Source organism: Gorilla gorilla, chromosome 8 (assembly GCF_029281585.2).
Source record: "Gorilla gorilla gorilla isolate KB3781 chromosome 8, NHGRI_mGorGor1-v2.1_pri, whole genome shotgun sequence".
NCBI lineage: Eukaryota > Metazoa > Chordata > Mammalia > Primates > Hominidae > Gorilla > Gorilla gorilla.
The window spans coordinates 41,081,639-41,101,646 of record NC_073232.2 but is presented as its reverse complement, the minus strand read 5'-3'; the positions used below and the strand labels follow the sequence as shown (position 1 = coordinate 41,101,646).

Sequence of the window (20,008 nt, the reverse complement as noted above, 5' to 3'; positions counted from 1 at the left end):
TGCTTCAGGATTAAATGAAAGAATGCTAGACAGTAACTCAAAGCCATATGAAGAAATAAAGAACTCCTGTAAAGGTATCTATATAAGTAAATATAAAAACCAGTATTGCTGGTTTGTAACTCTTCTTTCATTCATGAAAGGAAAATGCCTAGGCCGGGCGCGGTGGCTCACGCCTGTAATCCCAGCACTTTGGGAGGCCAAGGCAGGCAGATCATGAGGTCAGGAGATCAAGACCATCCTGGCCAAGATGGTGAAACCCCATCTCTACTAAAAATATAAAAATTAGCTGGGCATGGTGGCACACGCCTGTAGTCCCAGCTACTCGGGAGGCTTAGGCAGGAGAATCGCTTGAACCTGGGAGGCAGAGGTTGCAGTGAGCCGAGATCACACCACCGCACTTCAGCCTGGTGACAAAGCGAGACTCCATCTCAAAAAAAAAGAAGAAAAATGCCTAAAACAATAATTATATGTTAATGGAAAGACATGTAAAATATGTAATTTATAACAACAACATAAAGAGGGAAACAGAGCTGTATAAGAGCAAGGTTTTTTATACTGTCCAGGCTAAGTTGGTAACAATTCAAACTAGATTGTTATGAATTTAGGATTTTAATTGTAATTGCCATAGTAACCACTAAGAAAATAAGAAATAGGTCAGGGCGCGGTGGCTCACACCTATAATCCTAGTGCTTTGGGAGGCCAAGGCAGGCGGATCACGACGTCAGGAGATCAAGACCATCCTGGCCAACATGGTGAAACCCCGTCTCTACTAAAAATACAAAAATTAGCTGGGCGTGGTGGCGTGCAGCCTGTAGTCCCAGCTACTCGGGAGGCTGAGGCAGGAGAATCACTTGAACCTGGGAGGCGGAGTTTGCAGTGAGTCAAGATCGCACTATTGCACTCCAGCCTGGATGACAGACCAAGACTCCATCTCAAAAAACAAAAAAAGAAATAAAATAAGAAATAATGAAGTTTTCTCTATTTTTGTTAAAGTAGTATATAAAAATTAGATTATTAGAAAATACACTTAATTGCTAGCTTAGAAGTCTTTTAAATTCTACTGTCAGCTGGGCACAGTGTCTCACCCCTGTATTTCCAACACTTTAGGAGGCCAAGGTGGGAGGATCACTTGGGCCCAGGAGTTCAAGACCAGCCTCTGTAACATAGGGAGACCCTGTCTACAAAAAATTAAAACAATTAGCCAGGTATGATGGCAAGCACCTGTCATCCTAGGTACTCAGGAGGCTGAGGTGGGAGAACCACTTGAGACTGAAAGATTGAGGCTGCAGTGAGTCTTGATTGCACCACTGTACTCCAACCTGGGCGACAGAGTGAGACTCTATATCAAAAAAAAAAAAAAAAATTCTGTCAGCCAATCAACTAATATTTAAGTATTTAATATGGTAGGCTTCCTGCTAAGTTTCAACAATTGTCTCCATTTCTTCCCACTAAATTTTGTAATGTATAGTCAAGAAGGAAGAGCTATCTGATGTCTAGAGTGACATTCTAGTGTTGGGAAATGCTAGATAAGATGTTCACATTTTCAGATTTCCTGGCCACATTTAAGCTCAAAAAATATGAATACTTGTCCCCATGACTTTCCTGAAGGTCTAAAAGATATTTCTGTCTCCATCCCTTCAAAACCAAGATACCTACCTGATTATGAGGAGTAGAAGACCCCTATATGGTCCAGTGTATGTTCTCTTCAATCTCAAAGCGTGTTTAGAGTATTGCCATTGCTATCAGAAATGTGAACTTTCCCCTCAGATCCTAGATTTTCAGATTAAGCTAATCTTAGAACATGTGCTTTCCACCTTCCTTATCAGAGGCCACTGTGGTAAAATATTATAGAATGTAATTGTTGGCCAGTCGCAGTGGCTTATGCCTGTAGTCCCAACACTCTGGGAGGCTGAGGCGGGCAGATCATTTGAGGTCTGGAGTTTGAGACCACCCTGGTCAACATGGTGAAACCCTGTCTCTACTAAAAATACAAAAATTAGCTGGGTGTCATGGCCGGCGTTTGTGGTCCCAGCTACTCGGGAAGCTGAGGCAGGAGAATCACTTGAACCCAGGAGGTGGAGGCTGCCAAGATCTCGCCACTGCACTCCAGCCTGGGTGACAGAGTGAGACTCTGTCTCAAAAAAAGTAATAATAATAATTGCTAATACCTAATGTTGCGCTTTACAGCTCACATAGAACATTTACTTATATTATCTAAAATGAGGTATTAAAATAGATGAACAAACTAATATCTGGGCTGGGAGGGAGTTGTTGCTTCTTTTATTTCTTTGGGGTACTACTAGCACAGCCTGTCAGTACATTAAAAATAGAGATTTTTTGGCATTACTTTGTTTTTTCCAGGATTAACTAGCACAACACAAATTTCTTGTGCCTAGGTGTAACCAGTGTTGAGACTTCACATACCACACACAATTAATGACACCAACCTTGCAGTACTGACAGCGATATCATGCCCAGTTTGCATATGGTGTCTGGGTCATCTGAGGAAGTTAAAATAGTATTGTGATCTGTGAACAGGCCAAGTCTAGCAGGTGCCATTTGCATAGACTAGAATATAAATAGTATCCTCTAAAGCTATATGATGTAATGTCCCTAAAATGAATTATCTCCCATCTTCTTTCATTCTCAGAAACAAAAATACTGATTCTTGTATTGTTTGATATTGTTTGATGGAAAACTATTAGTTGTTCAACATAACCAGCAAAGTATAAAGACTTGACACCTAATGGCTTCCGTTTTCTCTGAGAGTTAGAATTAGTATGTAGCTTAAGAAGAGCTGTAGGCATTTAGAATGATATTTGGGGTGGTGGGGGAGAAATGGAGGCATCAGCTAGGGATAGTTTAGAACCAGTTCTAAATTGAGTGGAATTGCCAAAATTCGGTATAGTATTGGATAACAAATATGGCCTATTTTGACACAGGGTCTTAATTTTTTTTTTAATAGGCTTGTGCCATTCTTCTTAATCTAATAGGCATTGGCAATCCCTAATTACGGAGAACTGGTTTGTCTAGTGACATCCCAAACATGGGAAGAATGTTTCCTTCTTTAAAATTTTTTGATAGACACTTGAGTCAAATGAAGAAATCCCAGATGAAAAATTTTAGAAAGGACATTCTACTCTCTTGTTTGGAAAATTGTCCCATTCAGCTAGTTGTAAGCCAAAGGAGAAAACTTAAGGGGTTGTATTATGCAGCTACATTTTTGAACTGATTACAGTTCCCCTTCCCTGTCCTTTCCTGCCTAAACAGATCCTGATGCTGCAAACCAACATTTCTTTCTTTTTTTTTTTATCACTGTTGATGAAGGTTGTTTAAAACAGAATCAGTGATATGTTAGCAAATGTTTTTTGACTGGCTTTCAGGAAAAAAGAACATAGATTCATAGCAATTGTGTCATGGTTTAAATACTCCCACCATCAATGTGAGGTCACTGAATGTAGATTTGAGAAGAGCTTTGTATATGCAGAATTAATTCTCGTTAGCCAATCTGAGCAGGCTCCAGCACACCACTGACAGTTAAAAGAGGTGGATGACTGATGTGAGTAACCACATGAATGAATGTCAAAAACATTATGCTAAAAAAAATATGCTGAGGTAAGAAGCCATATATAAAAGAACATATACTGTATGATTACATTTATTTGAATTTAGAACAGGCAATATTAATTTACAGTGATAGAAATCAGATCAGTAGCTTTTTGGTTTTTGTTTTATTGAGAAGGAATTTGGCTATGAAGGGATATGAAGGAACTTTCTTTTTTTTTTTTTTGAGACAGAGTCTAGATCTTGTCCCTATGCTAGTAGCGCCATCTTGGCTCAACTGCAACCTCTGCCTCCTCAGTTCAAGCAATTCTCCTGCCTCAGCCTCCCGAGTACCTGGGATTACAGGTGCCCACCACCATGCCCAACTAATATTTTTGTATTTTGTATTTTTAGTGGAGACAGGGTTCCACCTGGCCTACAGGCTATCTTTAAATTGCTGTTTGGTTATTTTTCCTAAGCAGAGATTGAAAATACAATTGTTATGTTGATAGTTCTGTAGAAAGTTCTATTGGGTAATGCTGCTATGAATATTTTCATCTAAGAAAGTTCCTGGCCAGGTGTGATGGCTCATACCTGTTATCTCAGCACTTTGGGAGGCCAAGGTGGGTGGATCACCTGAGGTCAGGAGTTCGAGACCAGCCTGGCCAACATAGTGAAACTCCGTCTCTACTCAAAATCAAAAATTAGCCGGCTGTAGTGGTGGGCGCCTATAATCCAAGCTACTTGGGAGGCTGAGGCAGGAGAATCACTTGAACCCGGGAGGCAGAGGTTGCAGTGAACTGAGATCGCACCACTGCACTCCAGCCTGGGCGATACGGCGAGACTTAGTATCAAAAGGAAAAAAAAAAGCCTAATAGTAAGATGGAACCCAGTATGCTAGTATATATTTAACAGTCAGCTCATAGCAAACCAAGCTCTAGTTTGTTGTGTTTTCTAATTTCCATGGTGTAAATACTCTCACCATGACTCACCATTCAAACTACCAAGATGAAGGCATTGAATGGTGAATTGGGAAGAAAAATGTACGGTCAATTCATAAGCTGGTGTGAACTCAGTTTCTGAACTGCTTCTACCCGTCACTATTATTGACGGACTGAATTTTCTTGGTTTTAGTTTAGTTCTTTAGATTATTCAATCTTTCCCAGAGCTGTGTCTTTGCCCAGAGACTTTATTGAACCTCAGATATGTCTGGCTAGGCTGTAGCTCAACTTTAGATCCTTTAACAGAAGGAAGAACATGAGGGCTGAGTGCGGTGGCTCACGCCTGTAATCCTAGCACTTTGGGAGGCTGAGGTGGGCAGATCACTTGAGGTCAGGAGTTCAAGACCAGCCTGGCCAACATGATGAAACCCTATCTCTACTAAAAATACAAAAACTAGTTGGGCTTGGTGGTGGGCACTTTTAATCTCAGCTACACGGGAGGGTAAGGCAGGAGAATTGCTTGAACCCAGGAGGCAGAGGTTGTAGTGAGCTGAGATCATGCCACTGCTGTCCAGCCTGGGTGACAGAGCAAGACTCCATCTCAAAAATAATAATAATAATAATAGGGAATAACATGCGTATGATCCTTAAAATATTTCTGCAACTTTTTTTTTCCCCTGGTGCTGCAGCTTCTATTCATAAAGAATGGTGAGGAACACAACCAAGCTTTAAAATCAGTGTACTTGAGAGGTTTTGTTGTTGTTGTTTTTACAGGTAATTAACCATATGTTACACATTTTAATCTGCTTTTAAGTGCAAGAGAGATTGGCAAATGACTCAATAAAGAAAAGACTTCTGCTTAAATTGGATAAAATGGTTGTTTACTGGTGTTTATTGCTGTATTCCAAGTAGACAAGTAATCTGTGGATCCAGTTTAGTTTATTGGACAATAAATAGTACTCAGAACTTTTATCAGTGTTTGATTGTCAGGATGCCCATTGAAATTGACTTCATACTTTAGGGAACTTTAATTTTATTGTACAGTATACACTGTTAAAAAAAAAATCCTTGTCTTTCAGTATAAACCTATGACATTGCCTTGTGGCATTATCATCCCTGAGATGCTTTCTTGCTCTAAGATTTCTTCTATGCCATAAAGAAAAAAGGAACTTTTGGTTCCTTCATATCTAATGCAGTTTTTTCTTTTTGTAAACTAAATATTTTCCATTGCCACCATCAACAATTCAAATAACAATCTTACTGATGGAAAGTCCATGATTAGAAATAGCTGCTTCTTCAAAAATAAAGAACTTTGTATGTACGTATCCATTTTGAAAATCTTAACCATTGTGCTCAGAAGGAGAGATATGATTTTAAGAAGGGTCACATTTAGAATACCAATAATGTCCTACTCCTGCAATAATTGGGACCAGGCCACTAAAAAGAAAGCACCTGATGTTTGGCCTTTCAGTATTTTCTATAACTATGACGCCTTGGTCCAAATTATCTAATAAATGCTTCTTCCTATTCTCCCAACCCTAAGAGTCCATGGTCTCTTTATAAAGAAGAATCATACATACAGATATTACTTGAATTTATATGGCATCCTTATTAGGTGAATCCCACCTGTGTCACTTAGGATTCATTTGATTGCCCTGGTTTGATCCAATTCAAGTATTAATTCAGGCCAGGTGCAATGGCACATGCCTATAATCCCAGCACTTTGGGAGGCCGAGGTGGGCAGATCACTTCAGTTCAGGAGTTCGAGGCTAGCCTGGCCAACATGGGGAAACCCCCGTCTCTACTAAAGATACAAAAATTAGCCGGGTGTGGTGGCAGGCACCTGTAGTTCCAGCAACTTGGGAGGCTGAGGCAGGAGGATTGCTTGAACCCGGGAGGCAGAGGTTGCAGTGAGTAAGCCAAGATTGCGCCACTGCACTCCAGCCTGGGTGACAAGAGTGAGACCCTGTCTCAATAGAAAAAAAAAAAAAACGCCAATATGGGCCCAGGGCCTGCCATTCAGACTTCCACTTGTTGCAGAGACCAAGGGATGGCAGCAGGTTAGTCGCAGGTGAAGTCATAACAAGCGGTGTGGAGCCGCACCTGGGCAACATGTCGGAAGGAAATGCAGTGAGCGAACCCAGCACTCTGCAAGGGCCCCGACCCCTCCTGACTGGGGCCCAGGAGCTCAACAGGCAGCGACCGGCACCCCTTCACCCCGGGCCGCCTTCCCTTCATCCACTCTGGGAACCTTACCCTGGGGGTTGAGGTTGGGGGTCAAGAAGAAAACCTTCACCCCAAATATCATCAGTCAGAAGAACCCAAGGAAGAAGTAACCGTCAAGAAGGAGAAACATGAAAGGGACAGAGATGGACAGAGAGAGGTGCATGGACAGGGATGAGGCCACCCAGAAGTGATCCAGTCCCACTCCATCTTTGAGAAGGGCCCAGTTGAAATGATGAAGAAAAAAGGAACTGGAATAAGAAAGTGAATGTGTCAGACATGGGACCTTCTCATATTGTCAACATCAAAAAAGAGAAGAAAGAGTTGGACGAAGACACGAAACATCTCACCATGCTGTAGAAGGACGATTTCATCGATGACCCTGGGCTGAGGAATGACACTTGCAACATGCCTGTGCAGCTGCCACTGGCTCACTCAAGGTGGCTTTTTAAGGAAGAGAACGATGAACCAGATGTTAAACCTTGGCTGGCTGGCCCCAAGAAAGAGGTGGGTGTACCTACTGTGAAACTGAAAGAGGAGCTACAAGATGAGGAGGAGGCCAGGATAAAGGCTCCTTCCAGAGCAGCCAGGAAGACCCCTGGGCCTCCCGAAGGACATATCCGTGGCAGAGCTGCCCAGGGAGCTGAGCCTCACCAAGGAGGAGGAATTGCTGTTCCTCCAGTTGCCAGACACCCTCCCTGGCCACCCACCTATCCAGGACATCAAGCCCATCAAGGCAGAGGTACAGGGCAAGGACAGAGAGGTGGTACTCATCAAGCAGGAGAACGACCAGGAAGCCAGGCTGGCAAAGAATGCTTCTACCCTAGCTGACCTGACAGAGGGTCAGGTTGGCAAGCTGCCCATCTGCAAGTCCGAAAGGGTGCAACTCCTCCTGGGCAAGGTGACTCTGGACGTGACCATGGGAACCGCCTGCTCTTTCCTGCAGGAGCTGGTGTCTGTGGGCCTTGGAGAGAGTAGGACTGGGGAGATGATAGACCTGGGACATGTGAAGCACAAACTTCTGTGTTTCCCCGATTTTGAATCCCTCTTGGATCACAAACACTGGTAAAATGATCAGATGGAGGAGGATGGCGGCTGCTGTCTGCTCCAGACATTTTATTCTCGAATCTCTGCAACCCAGGAGAGGCCAGTTGAGCCCACCCACTCCAGCCTTAGGCAGCCATTGTCCCAGTTTCCCCCAGGGCCCACAGGGCTTCCTCCCACAGCAGCTGTGAATGGTACAGTTACCTTCCCACAGTGTGAAGATGGTACATCCTTGCTGCTGGGGACTTGTCCATGCTATTTGTTTTTGTATTTATATTTTGTATTTTGTATTTTGTCTTAATCTCTTCAACTGACTGCATCCTCCCAAGGGAGGAGGGAGGATCTGTGGGAAGGTGCAGGCTTTTGGTGGCTGTTGGGCCGTCAGGCAGCAAGTGTGAGGACTGCAGCTTTTGCTGGTGCTCCCTTCTTCCTCCCAGAGGCAGCATAGGAGAGAGAGCAAGGATTGAGTCTGAGACTTAAGCATGGGGTCCCAGCTCATCAGTTCCTGGTTCTGTATCCTTGCACAAACTACCTAACCTTTCTGAGCCTCCTGTTCCTCATCTGACAAAAATGGGGATGATACCTACTTCACAGGGTTGACGTGAGGATTACATGGGATATTATAGATGAAAACTCCTTGCACAAGGCCAGAACCAGTAGCCACTCAATAAATGTTAATTTCCTTTTAAGTAAATAAATAAATAATCAAATGTTAATTCAAAGTCCCACCTGAGAGCGTTCTGTGTTTTGGGGTTTTTGTTTTGTGTTTTTTGTTTTGTTTTGTTTTAGAGACAGGGTCTCATTCTTTCACCTAGGCTGGGGTGTGGTGGCGCAATCACAGCTCACTGCATCCTCGAATTCCTAGACTCAAAGGATCCTCCTGCCTCAGCCTCCTGAGTAGCTGGAACTATAGACATGTGCTACCATACCTAGCTAGTTTTTTTTTTTTAATCTGTAGACTGCCTCTGTGGACAGTTTTTCAAATTTTTTGTAGAAACAGGGCCATGCTTTGTTGCCCAGACTGGTCTTGAGCTCCTGGCCTCGAGTGTTCTTCCCACTTTGGCTGAGATGACAGGTGTGAGCCACTGCACGTGGTCAGCCTTCTATCTTTAAACAGGATCTGAATCTAGATTCATCAACTCATAAATATGTCCTCATTTTAAAATGATGGAATGATGGAAAGTGAAAGCACCAATCAAATCATATTTTCATTATTTCCAGAATATGTTCAGCACAGTTAGGTCTGGAAAGGTTTTTTGGGAAAGGTTGTGCAAGGTTGAATTTATTCACTGTTGAAATAGCACCTCTAAATTTCAAGGAATTGTATGATTTACTTTTATACAAGTGTCAGAAATGCTAAATTATTAAATCCCAATGGCAGGATCACTGATAACTAGAAACTTGAGTTTATTTGCTTCCATGGTTTACTAAAGTAAGCTAGAGAAATATAGTACAGTTATTTACTACTTAAGATCAGCCAGAAAATGTATAGTGAGTTCATACTGTACTAGATTCTGGGAGATAATCAAATGTAAAACATATACTGGTCTCAAGGAAGTTAAAATCTAGTAGGAATAATCATTATATTCAGCAATAATTGTTAATTGAGCACCTACTCTGTACTAGATACAGTACTAAGAGCTGGGAATAAGATTAAGTCATAATTCCTACCTATAAGGAGTTCAAAGTTTAGTTGAGAAGACATTTGTAAAGAAGTAATTATAACTATGATAGATACCTTCCTGGAAGTATGTGAAGGTTATAAGTGATGGCATAAAAGAGAATAATCAGTTCTGCTTGGAGGCCAAGGACTATAGCCAAGAAGACATGCCTTATTTGGAACTAAGAGTGAAAGACAATTTGAAATGTAGACTTGATACATACACAAGAATAAAAGATCATGGCACATTTGGGACATCATGAGTATGACCAAAGAGTAACTGACTAAAGTTACTCTTTTGGTCAGGGAAAGATAAAGTTTGAACAATAGGCTGGATTCATATCCTAGAGTTAAGAGTTCATTCAATAGATAACCATTGAAGAGTTTTTAACAGGGGAATAACATCAGATTTGTATTCATGAAAAAGTACTCCATTTATTCATCATATATTTATTGAGCCCCTATAATATACCAGGCATAGTTCTGGATGCTAGCAATCATCAGAAAAAAATATTGCCTTTTCTATAGCTCCTCTTACCTAGGCAGCCAAGTTTTGTGCCCTGAGCCCTAGCTCCTTTCCTATGCTCAGCTGAGTGAATCAGGGTTAGGAACCTAACCAAAGGTAGACAGTCCATAGATGGTCAGTGAGCTATGAGCTAAAACAGCAGAGGAAACCAGTTTTTTGTCTGTGTTTTTGATGTAGGATCTCCCTCTGTCACCCAGGCTGGAGTGCAGTGGTGCTATCATGGCTCACTACAGCCCCAACCTCCTGGGCTCAAGCAATCCACCCACCTTAGTTAGCCTCCCAAGTAACTGGGACTATAGGCACACACCCCCATGCCTGGCTGACTTTTAAATTTTTTTGTAGAGACAGCCTGTTTTGCAGGCTGGTCTCAAACTCCTGGGCTCAAGCAATTCTCCTGTCTCAGCCTCCCAAGGCTCTGGGATTACAGGCATGAACCACCATGCCTGGCTGGAAACCAGTTCTTCAGATAAGAGAGTGCAGCATGTAACATTTAAAGAAGTAGAGACCAGGTTGACATGAACAGCTTTATAGTAAGATTAAAGTGATATGCTTCATTTAGTGAACCTATTAAAGATAACAGAAACCTCGTTAATTCATTATACACACACACACACACACATATATACGCGTGCATATATATATGTATATATATATAGTCATGTGCAGTGGCCCACATTTGTAATCCCAGTGCTTCGGGAAGCCAAGGTGGGAGGATCACTTGAGCCTAGAAGTTTGAAACCAGCCTAGGCAACATAGGGAGGCCCATCTCTATAAAAAAAATAAATAAATTAGCTGGGCATGGTGGCGCATGCCCGTGGTCCCAGCTACTTGGAAGGCTGAGGCAGGAAGATCACTTCAGCCCAGAGCTCAAGGCTGCAGTGAGCTGGGATGGCACTACTTACCCCAGCCTGGGTGACAGAGAGAGATCCTGTCTCTAAAAAATTTCTTAAATGCAGTCACACACACTAAACAAAGGGGAAATAAGGTTTTAGAGCAGTAATTCCATCTATCATTGTTTTCTTGGTCATTTTTCCATGGAAAACTATTTTTGTATTCAAAGTCAACACTCATTTTCTTATATGTTTACATTCAGAACTGAAGACCTTAACTGGAATTAACTTGAAACATTTGTAGAAAATCAGATGCAAACATGAACAAACTAAGAGATTTTACCACAAACAATGATGTAGAGGCAGGTAGTCTGCAAGGTCAGAACCATGCCTTCAGAAGCAGCAATTTTAAGTGAGACCTGAATCTCCTATACTCAAAGGTCTTCCATTAGTCAGGATTCTCTAGAGGGATAGAACTAATAGGATAGATATATATCTATATAAATGGGAGTTTATTAAGTAGTATTAACTCACACAATCACAAGGTCCCACGACAGACCATCTACAAGCTAGGAGCAAGGAAGACAGTCCGAGTCTCAAAGCTGAAGAACTTGGAGTCCGACATTCCAGGGCAGGAAGCATCCAGCACAGGAGAAATATGTAGGCTGGGAGGGTAAGCCAGTCTGGCCTTTTCATGTTTTTCTGCCTGCTTTATATTCTCTGGCAGCTGATTAGATGGTGCCCACCAAGATTAAGGGTGGGTCTGCCTTCCCCAGCCCACTGACTTTGGCAACACCCTGACAGACACACCCAGGATCAATACTTTGCATCCTTCAATCCAATCAAGTTGACACTCAGTATTAACCATCACAAGTTTCATTTCAAGATTAATAATATCCTTGTCCATTTAATCATAAAAAAGAATGCTTATTATGTGCCAACTTTTAGTCTAAGTGCTTTATATGTATTAACTAATTTACTCCTCACAAAAATCATGTAAGTACCTGCAAATGCTATTATTGTTCCTTTTTTCTTTCTTTCTGAGACAACATCTGGCTCTATCACCCAGGCTGGAGTGCAGCAGCACGATCTCGGCTCGCTGCAATTTCCGCCTCCTGGACTCAAACCATCCTCCCACCTCAGCCTCCTGAGTAGCTGGGGCTACAGGAATGCACCACCACACCTGGCTAGTTTTTTAGTATTTTTTGTAGAGATGGAGTTTCGCCATGCTACCCAGGCTGGGTCTCAAACTTATTAGCTGAAACGATCTGCCCATCTCAGCCTCCCAAAATGCTGGGATTACAGACATGAGCCACCGTGTCTAGCCTCCTATTTTAAATATGAGAAAATTGGCCTGGCACAGTGGCTCATGCCTGTAATCCCAACACTTTGGGAGGCCGAGTTGGGAGGATTACTTGAGCCTAGGAGTTTGAGGCCAGCCTGGGCAACATGACGAAAACTCTTCTCTACAAAGAATCAGCTGGGCATGGTGGCATGCACCTGTAATCCCAGCTACCTGGGAGTCTGAGATAGGAGGATCACTTGAGCCAGGGAAGTTGAGGTTGCAGTGAGCCGAGATTGCACCACTGCACTCCAGCCAGGGTGACAAAGTGAGACCCTGTCTCAAAAAAAAAAAAAAAAAAAAAAAAGGCCGGGCGCAGTGGCTCATGCCTGTAATCCCAGCACTTTGGGAGGCCAAGGCGGGCGGATCATGAGGTCAGGGTTCGAGACCAGCCTGGCCAATATGGTGAAACCCCATCCCTACTAAAAATACAAAAATTAGCTGGGCGTGGTGGCACGCACCTGCTGTCCCAGCTACTCAGGAGGCTGAGGCAGAAGAATTGCTTGAACTCAGGAGGCGGAGGTTGCAGTGAGCTGAGATTGTGTCACTGCACTCCAGCCTGGGTGACAGAGCAAGACTCTGTCTCAAAGAAAAAAAAAAAAAAGGAAAAAGGAGAATTTAATCTGATTACCAGATTGTAAATGGCAAATCTGGAATGTGAACCCAAGCAGTCTGACTTATGCACTTAACCACAGTTATACTCCCTCTACTCTCTGTGGAGAATTTATCAACTTAATTTAGTCAAATTTGGTTATCAGTACCAGGCTTAAGGGAATTTAAATGTCAGTTAACTGCTGTGTAACGATGAATCAAAATCTGTTTATTCCATGATCACCTTTTTTTCAGGAAAATAGTAGCAACATTACTTGAATGACAACTTTGGGATCATATTTTACTACTTCTCTTTCATTCATTTGTCCCAAATTCCTGCCTTTGCCATGGGACTCTAGGCAGTTGACAAACTCTGTGAGCCTCAGTGTCATCATTTATAAAATAAGGTTAGTGATACCTTACTCATGTGAGAATTAGATGAGATAAAGTATACAAAGCATTTGATGCAGTGCTTTTTCACTCAGATAACTACCGTTGCATTCCATTGCCTGATGTATTAAATCCAAACTTTTGCGTGGCTTTCAAAGTCTCCCTGGAAATGGCTAGATCCCACCCATCTTGATTTATTTCTTGCCTTACTTGATATATAAACTTTCTTCTGTCTCTATTCCTCTTGGGACATACACACCTTTCTTTTCCTCTCTTCTTCATTATCCACATCTTTAAGACCTAGTTTAAGTTCAGTCTTCTCCGTGAAAGCATCTCCAGTTAAACTATATTGTTCCTTCCCTTTTTTGAACTCCTGTTGCAGTTATAATAGATGTTACATTGTGTGATATTTCACAAATTCTTTGATATATGCTAGGTTTCTCTTTCCATCTAGATTCTAAGCTCCTTGAGAAGATAGATCATGTCTTAATATTTTTCCTGTATCTCCCCCAGGGTATCTAACAGAGTATCATAACTATTGTTCTGTGAGATCTAATGAGCTCACAGCTATTGTTCAACAAATACTTATTACCTGATTGAAGAAAATAAGCTCCTAAAAATACCTTATAATATTATATAGGTCTTTATATTGTCAGGGTGTTTTTATAACACTGTTAATACTTAATCCATATAATAGTCACAGAAAATAGGTAGAACAGATATTATCTTCATTTTTTAGGTAATAACACTGAGTTTAAATTACATTGTGGTTTGCCCAAGGATTCTTGGTAAGTAGCGTTATTGACCCCACCCCCAACCCCTGCCATTCCAGTCCATTGTCCATTCTCTATCAGGCTGCCAAAATAATTTTCTTTTGAGACAGGGTGTTGCTCTGTCACGCAGGCTGGAGAGCAGTGGCACAATCATAGCTCACTGCATCCTCGACCACCTGGGCTCAAGCGATCCTCCCACCTCAGCCTACTGAGTAGCTGGGAATATAGATGTGCACCACCACATCCAGCTAATTTTTCCATTTTGGGTAGAGACGAAGTTTTGCCATGTCTCCCAGTCTGGTCTCAAACTCCTGGGCTCAACCAGTCCTCCCGCCTCAGCCTCCCAAAGTGCTGGGATTATAGACATGAGCCACTGTGCCCAGCAATATTTTCATATCAAAGATGAGATTGCCTCACTCCCTTATTTAAAACTTTCCAACAGTTTCCCATTTTACATAGAATGAAATCCTGCAAAACCCCCACATTCAGTATACTCCAGGTACAGTGGCCTTCTTTAGCTTCAGCAGTCTTAGTTTGCCAAGCTTGTTGCTAGTCTGGGGCCTCTGCACTTGAATGTTCTACCCCGGGAACTTCACATGGCTTGTTCCTTCTTACCCTTGAAATCTCAACTCAAATATCACCTCCTCAGTGAGGAAGTAATACCTATGTAAATTAACTCCCCTCCCTTGTCACACTTCATCATATCATCCTGTTTTATTTTCTGCATGGCACCTATTAATATCTCAAATTAGGCCGGGCATGGTAGCGCATGCCTGTAATCCCAGCACTTTGGGAGGCCAAGGCGGGTGGATCATGGGTCACTTGAGCTCACGATTTCAAGGCAAGCCTGGCCAACATGATGAAACCCTATCTGTACTAAAAGTACAAAAAGTTAGCTGGGCATAGTGGTGCATGCCTGTAATCCCAGCTAAGAGTAGCTGAGGCACAAGAATAGCCTGAACCCAGGAGGTGGAGGTTGAAGTGAGCCAAGACCGCACCACTGTACCCCAGCCTATGCAACAGAGCAAGATGCTATCTCAAAAAAATATATATATATATATATGTATCTCAAATTAGCTTGTTTATATATTTGTTACTTGTGTATTGTCTATCCCCACTAGAATGTTGGCCTTATAAAAGCAGAGTTTTTATCCTATTCACATCTGTATTCCCAGTCCCTAATAAAGTACCTGACACATGGTAGAGTCTTAATAAATATTTATTAAATAAAATAGCTAAGCCCAAACTAGACTAAAACTATGGCTTTTTTGCTCCTAATCCAGTGTACTTCCCATGAACATTTAATTTTTCCTACTTTTTGTGGAAGCACTTATACCTTTGGAACTACAGTAAGAATTGCTGTTCAGAATAATGACATTAAGATGTGCTGTAGGATTCTCTATTATCAAATAAAAATTTTATTCAGTTCAATAAACTAAACTAATTAAAGCAGGGATGTCATGGCATATTATTATATTAATACATTTAGAAAGATTTCCAAATAAAAAGACTTTCTGCTTTTTCTTTAGTTAACTAGAAAATTAAATTAACTCAGAGCTCTTTATGCCTCAAAAGTCCTTGTTAATTAGGATTGTTCTATAAATCTCTATTATTAGCAGAGTTCATCATCTGTTTTATTGCCCTGTTTATTAGGGCAGTCTGAGCAGGGTGTCTTTGCTCATATCCTGATATGTGTGTCCTAGTGAAAAGAAAAGCATTTCCGGATTCTCATTTTTTCCCTATTCCTTGATATAGGCATATTTCATGCTGTTAGTATAACAATTTAGTTTCCTTCTATCAGTTCTCTCTATAAAGCTGGAATGATATTATTGACCTATGAAGCAAAATAATTAAATTTAAGGACTGTTTAAAAGCATTAATGCTTTGTGACATTGTTTATGATAATAGAAGATTGAAAATAGCCTAAAAGTCCATCAGTAAAGGATTGGTTAAATAAATTATACTATATCCATGTAGTGGACTATTATGCAGCAATAAAAAATAATGAGGACATTCTCTGTTTACCAATATAGAAAGATATCCAAGATTTTAAAATATGATCCAGAGTAGCCTAGATAGTATGATACCTTTTTTTGTGTGGGTGAGGGGAGGAAAAAATTAAGAATGTAGTTTATTGTATATGCATAGAAAAATTCTAGAGGATATATAAGAAAACAATAACAGTGATAACCAGATTGGGAAGTAGAAGGAGCAGAAACCAGCTGAAGGGGAGAGATGAGGAGAGGGAGATTTTATAGCATAGCTTTTCATATGTTTTATATTTTTGAATCATACGAATACATTACCTACTCAAAAAGTTAAATTAAAAACAAGCACAACTAAAAGTAATATGTGGCCAGGCATGGTGCCTCACGCCTGTAATCCCAGCACTTTGGAAGGCCAAGGTGGATGGATCACTTGAGGTCAGGAGTTCAAGACCAGTCTGGCCAACATGGTGAAACCCCGTCTCTACTAAAAATACAAAAATTAGCCGGGCATGGTGGTACACACCTGTAGTCCCAGCTACTCAGGAGGCTGAGGAAGGATATCGCTTGAACCTGGGAGGTGAAGGTTGCAGTGAGCCAGGATCGCACCACTGCACTCCAGCCTGGGCGACACAGCGAAACTCCATCTCAAAGAAAAAAAAGTAATATGTGATTCTGGACTGAATTCTATACCAGATGAAAAATATTGCTATAAAATACATTAGGACAATTAAGAAAATTGAACTGTGGACTATAGATTAGATTAAAATGTTGTTTTCTGTGTTTATCAACTATAACCTGGCTAACAGAATATCATCACTCTTAGGAAATACACACTGAAGTATTAAGGGGTAAAAGGCATAATATATACCACAAATGCGAAATAAAAGTTTGAAAGAATAAATAATGTTATATATATGGGAGGAATGATCAACTAAATGTGGCAAAATGTTAAAAAATGGTAAATCTGGATAAATGTTGCATAGAAATTGTATTTTTCTGGGAACTTTTCTGTTAATGTAAAATTATTTCTAAATAGTTTTTTAAAAGAAACAAACAAAAACATTTTAATACTATGGAGATTACCTTATTATAAGCAATGGCATAAGAATGTGAAGGGTTCTGGTTTTTACATAGTCATACTTTTCACTTTCTGGAGAAGTTTTTACCATCACTTTTCTGTTTCTTCCATGCCTATTGATGCTGGGTCAGAGACAGTGGCAGGGGTAGTGACTGCATTTTACCTTGAGGTTGAAAAACACCAGGCCAAGTGTGGTGACTCATGCCTGGTATTTAGGAGGCTGAGGCAGGAGGATCACTTGAAGCCAAGGGCTCAAGACCAGTCTGGAGAACACAGCAAGACCCTGTCTCTACAAAAAATATTAAAAATTAGCCAGGCATGTTGGCTTGCACCTGTAGTCCTAGCTGCTCAGGAGGCTGAGGCAGGAGGATCCTTTTAGCCCAGGAGTTTGAGGCTACAGTGAACCATGATCACACCACTGCACTCCAGCCTGGGAGGCAGAGTGAGACCTTAGCTCTTGAAAGAGAGAAAGAGAGAGAGAGAGAGAGACAGACAGACAGACAGACAGAAGGAAAATGAAGAAAGGAAGGAAAAGGAAGAGAGAGAGAAAAGAAAGAAAGAAAAACACCTGCCTACCTGCCTTTCAACCTGCTGGATCACCTTCACTTGTATCTTCTCAACAGTTTAGGACATCAACAAAACAGTAACAATGTGGCATTTTAAAAATACTTTGAACAAAATTTTCTAAGGATATCGTGAGGTTGTGTGTATCTAGTGCTAAAATATATAGTTAATTTAGTGGAGGTAAACCTGCAGAAACATTTAATTGTTTGGCATTGAGTAACTGGATTTGTATTATTGTTCAATTAGATATTGTGGCAATTGTAGAAACTTAACCATCTCTAATATAATTGACTTTCATTATTGATGCATGAAGATGTTTTTATTCTAATTAGATTGGCCTCTTAAGTGATTAGGTAGTGAAGCTTGTCTCATATTTAAGTGAAGAGTAAATTATTTGTATGAAGTGTCTAGAGGATGCCTAAAATTGATTATTCTGTATTCTAGGTAAGCTAAATTTTATTGTTTTGAATGAAGGCACTCTGCAAGTCTTATCTAATAAATGACACAAAACAAATCTGTTATCAACTGAATTGTTAGTGTTTGTTTCCTGTCTGCTTGGGGAAGCTTATGATTTAGTGGTTTTTTAGAAATCCAGAAAGTAGGAATAATAATTATTCCCAACCCTTTTCCTTCTCACTTTGCAAAAAGTTTGTGAAGAATTGAGAAATAAATGCTACGAATAATCTTAAGCTCTTAGGTAGAAGTACTTGATCAAAACTAACCAGGTCATTTTTCTACAATTAGTGCAGAAAGCTAGTTTTTACTAATTGTTCCCACAGCTACTCCAGGCCCATTTCATGTCTAAGAAAACTAGGTCCCAGTGAGAGTCATGTGAGTGTTGTAGGCTTCATTGGTTGAATAACGTCCTTACCTGTAAGTGTATATTCAGATTTAGTGAATGTACTTCATGTGTTCATATAATAAATTTCCTAGAATAGCTATGGAATAGGTCATGCCGGTAAAAACTGTTAGTTTTGTGGCTTTTCTTTTTTTTTTTTTTTTTGAGACTGAGTCTCACTGTTGCCCAGGCTGAAGTGCAGTGACATGATCTCTGCTCACTGCAACCTCCGCCTCCCAGATTCAAGTGATTCTCGTGCCTCAGCCTCCCAGGTAGCTAGGATTACAGGCACATGCCACCAAGCCCAGCTAATTCTTGTATTTTTAATAGAGACAGGGTTTTACCATGTTGGCGAGGCTGGTCTCAAACTCCTGACCTCAAGTGATCCACCCGCCTCAGCCTCCCAAAGTGCTGGGATTACAGGCATGAGCCACTGTGCCCGGCCATGACTTTTTATAATAGATCTGTAAACCAGCTTAAGTCATTTGAAAATCAGAGCATACTGAAAATGTAATAAAACATAAATATTATTGAAGATTTTTCAGAGTCATCATTTTGAAAGGAGTTCTTGTAGTTCTTTAGATAATAGAAAATAATGAAAACTGAGTTTATGATGCATCTTTTGCATATATGATATTCTTATATACTTATCTGTACTGATAAGTATAAAAAGGTAGAAAATAATTATACTTTGTATTTCAGGAAATTGAGCTTCATATGAAAACTAAGGATAAAGTATCTCAATGATGTGTGTACATATATATATATATATCTCCAGAAAAAATCATTATAAAGCTACATTTATGTAGAATTTTCAGCAATTTAGATAAATAAGTCATGGTTTTTTTTTTTTTTTTTTTTTCTCCGAGAGGGAGTCTCACTCTGTCGCCCAGGCTGGAGTGTAGTGGTGCGATCTTGGCTCGCTGCAACCTCCACTTCCTGGGTTTAAGCAATTCTCCTGCCTCAGCCTCCAGAGTAGCTGGGATTTCAGGCATGTGCCACCATGCCTGACAAATTTTTTTTTGTATTTTTAGTGGAGCCGGGATTTTACCATGTTGCCCAGGCTGGCTGAACTCCTGACCTCGTGATCCGCCCACCTCCACCTCCCAAAGTGCTAGGATTACAGATGTGAGCCACCATGCCTGACCAGAAGTCATGATTCTTAAGAATAAAATTCAAAATAATCTCTTCCATTGTCGATTAGGTTCTGTTCATAAATAAATATTTATGCAGTCAAAAATAAATAATTGTTTTCAAACGAGGAGCTCAAGGAATTCTATATAATTTTGGTTTACTTACTATTTATATATAATTATTTTCCAATCTATAAGTCTAGTGATTAATTCTTATATTACCTAAAATGTTTTATAGACATGTTAGATTATTACATAATGTAAATGTATTGTAAATAGTAATGGTTTCATTAACTTGAGCTCATTTTACTTATTTAGTACCTGTTTGGTTTTAGTTTATAGTTGTTATTTCCCTGTATAGTGTAGCTTGTACTTGGAAGTAGTAAAACCAGATTTCTTTATAAGTATTTATGGTACAGACCTTTTCCTAAATCAGACTGCAGACCTTTCCCGAGTATTTCTAATAAAGTCTGCTTACTTTTTTTTTTTTTTGGCCTGCATAGTAGTTTGTGCTATATATACTCTCTAGAAAATGTAATTCTGG

At 40.5% G+C, this 20,008-nt stretch overlaps 1 protein-coding gene and 1 pseudogene across 4 annotated transcripts in view; both read left to right on the top strand.

Moving 5' to 3' along the window:
• ADK (adenosine kinase) overlaps positions 1-20,008 on the top strand; it is a 560,128-nt gene that overhangs the window by 499,400 nt on the left and 40,720 nt on the right. The window lies entirely within an intron of this gene.
• LOC109028438 (DNA-directed RNA polymerase III subunit RPC4-like) lies at positions 6,469-7,883 on the top strand (annotated as a pseudogene).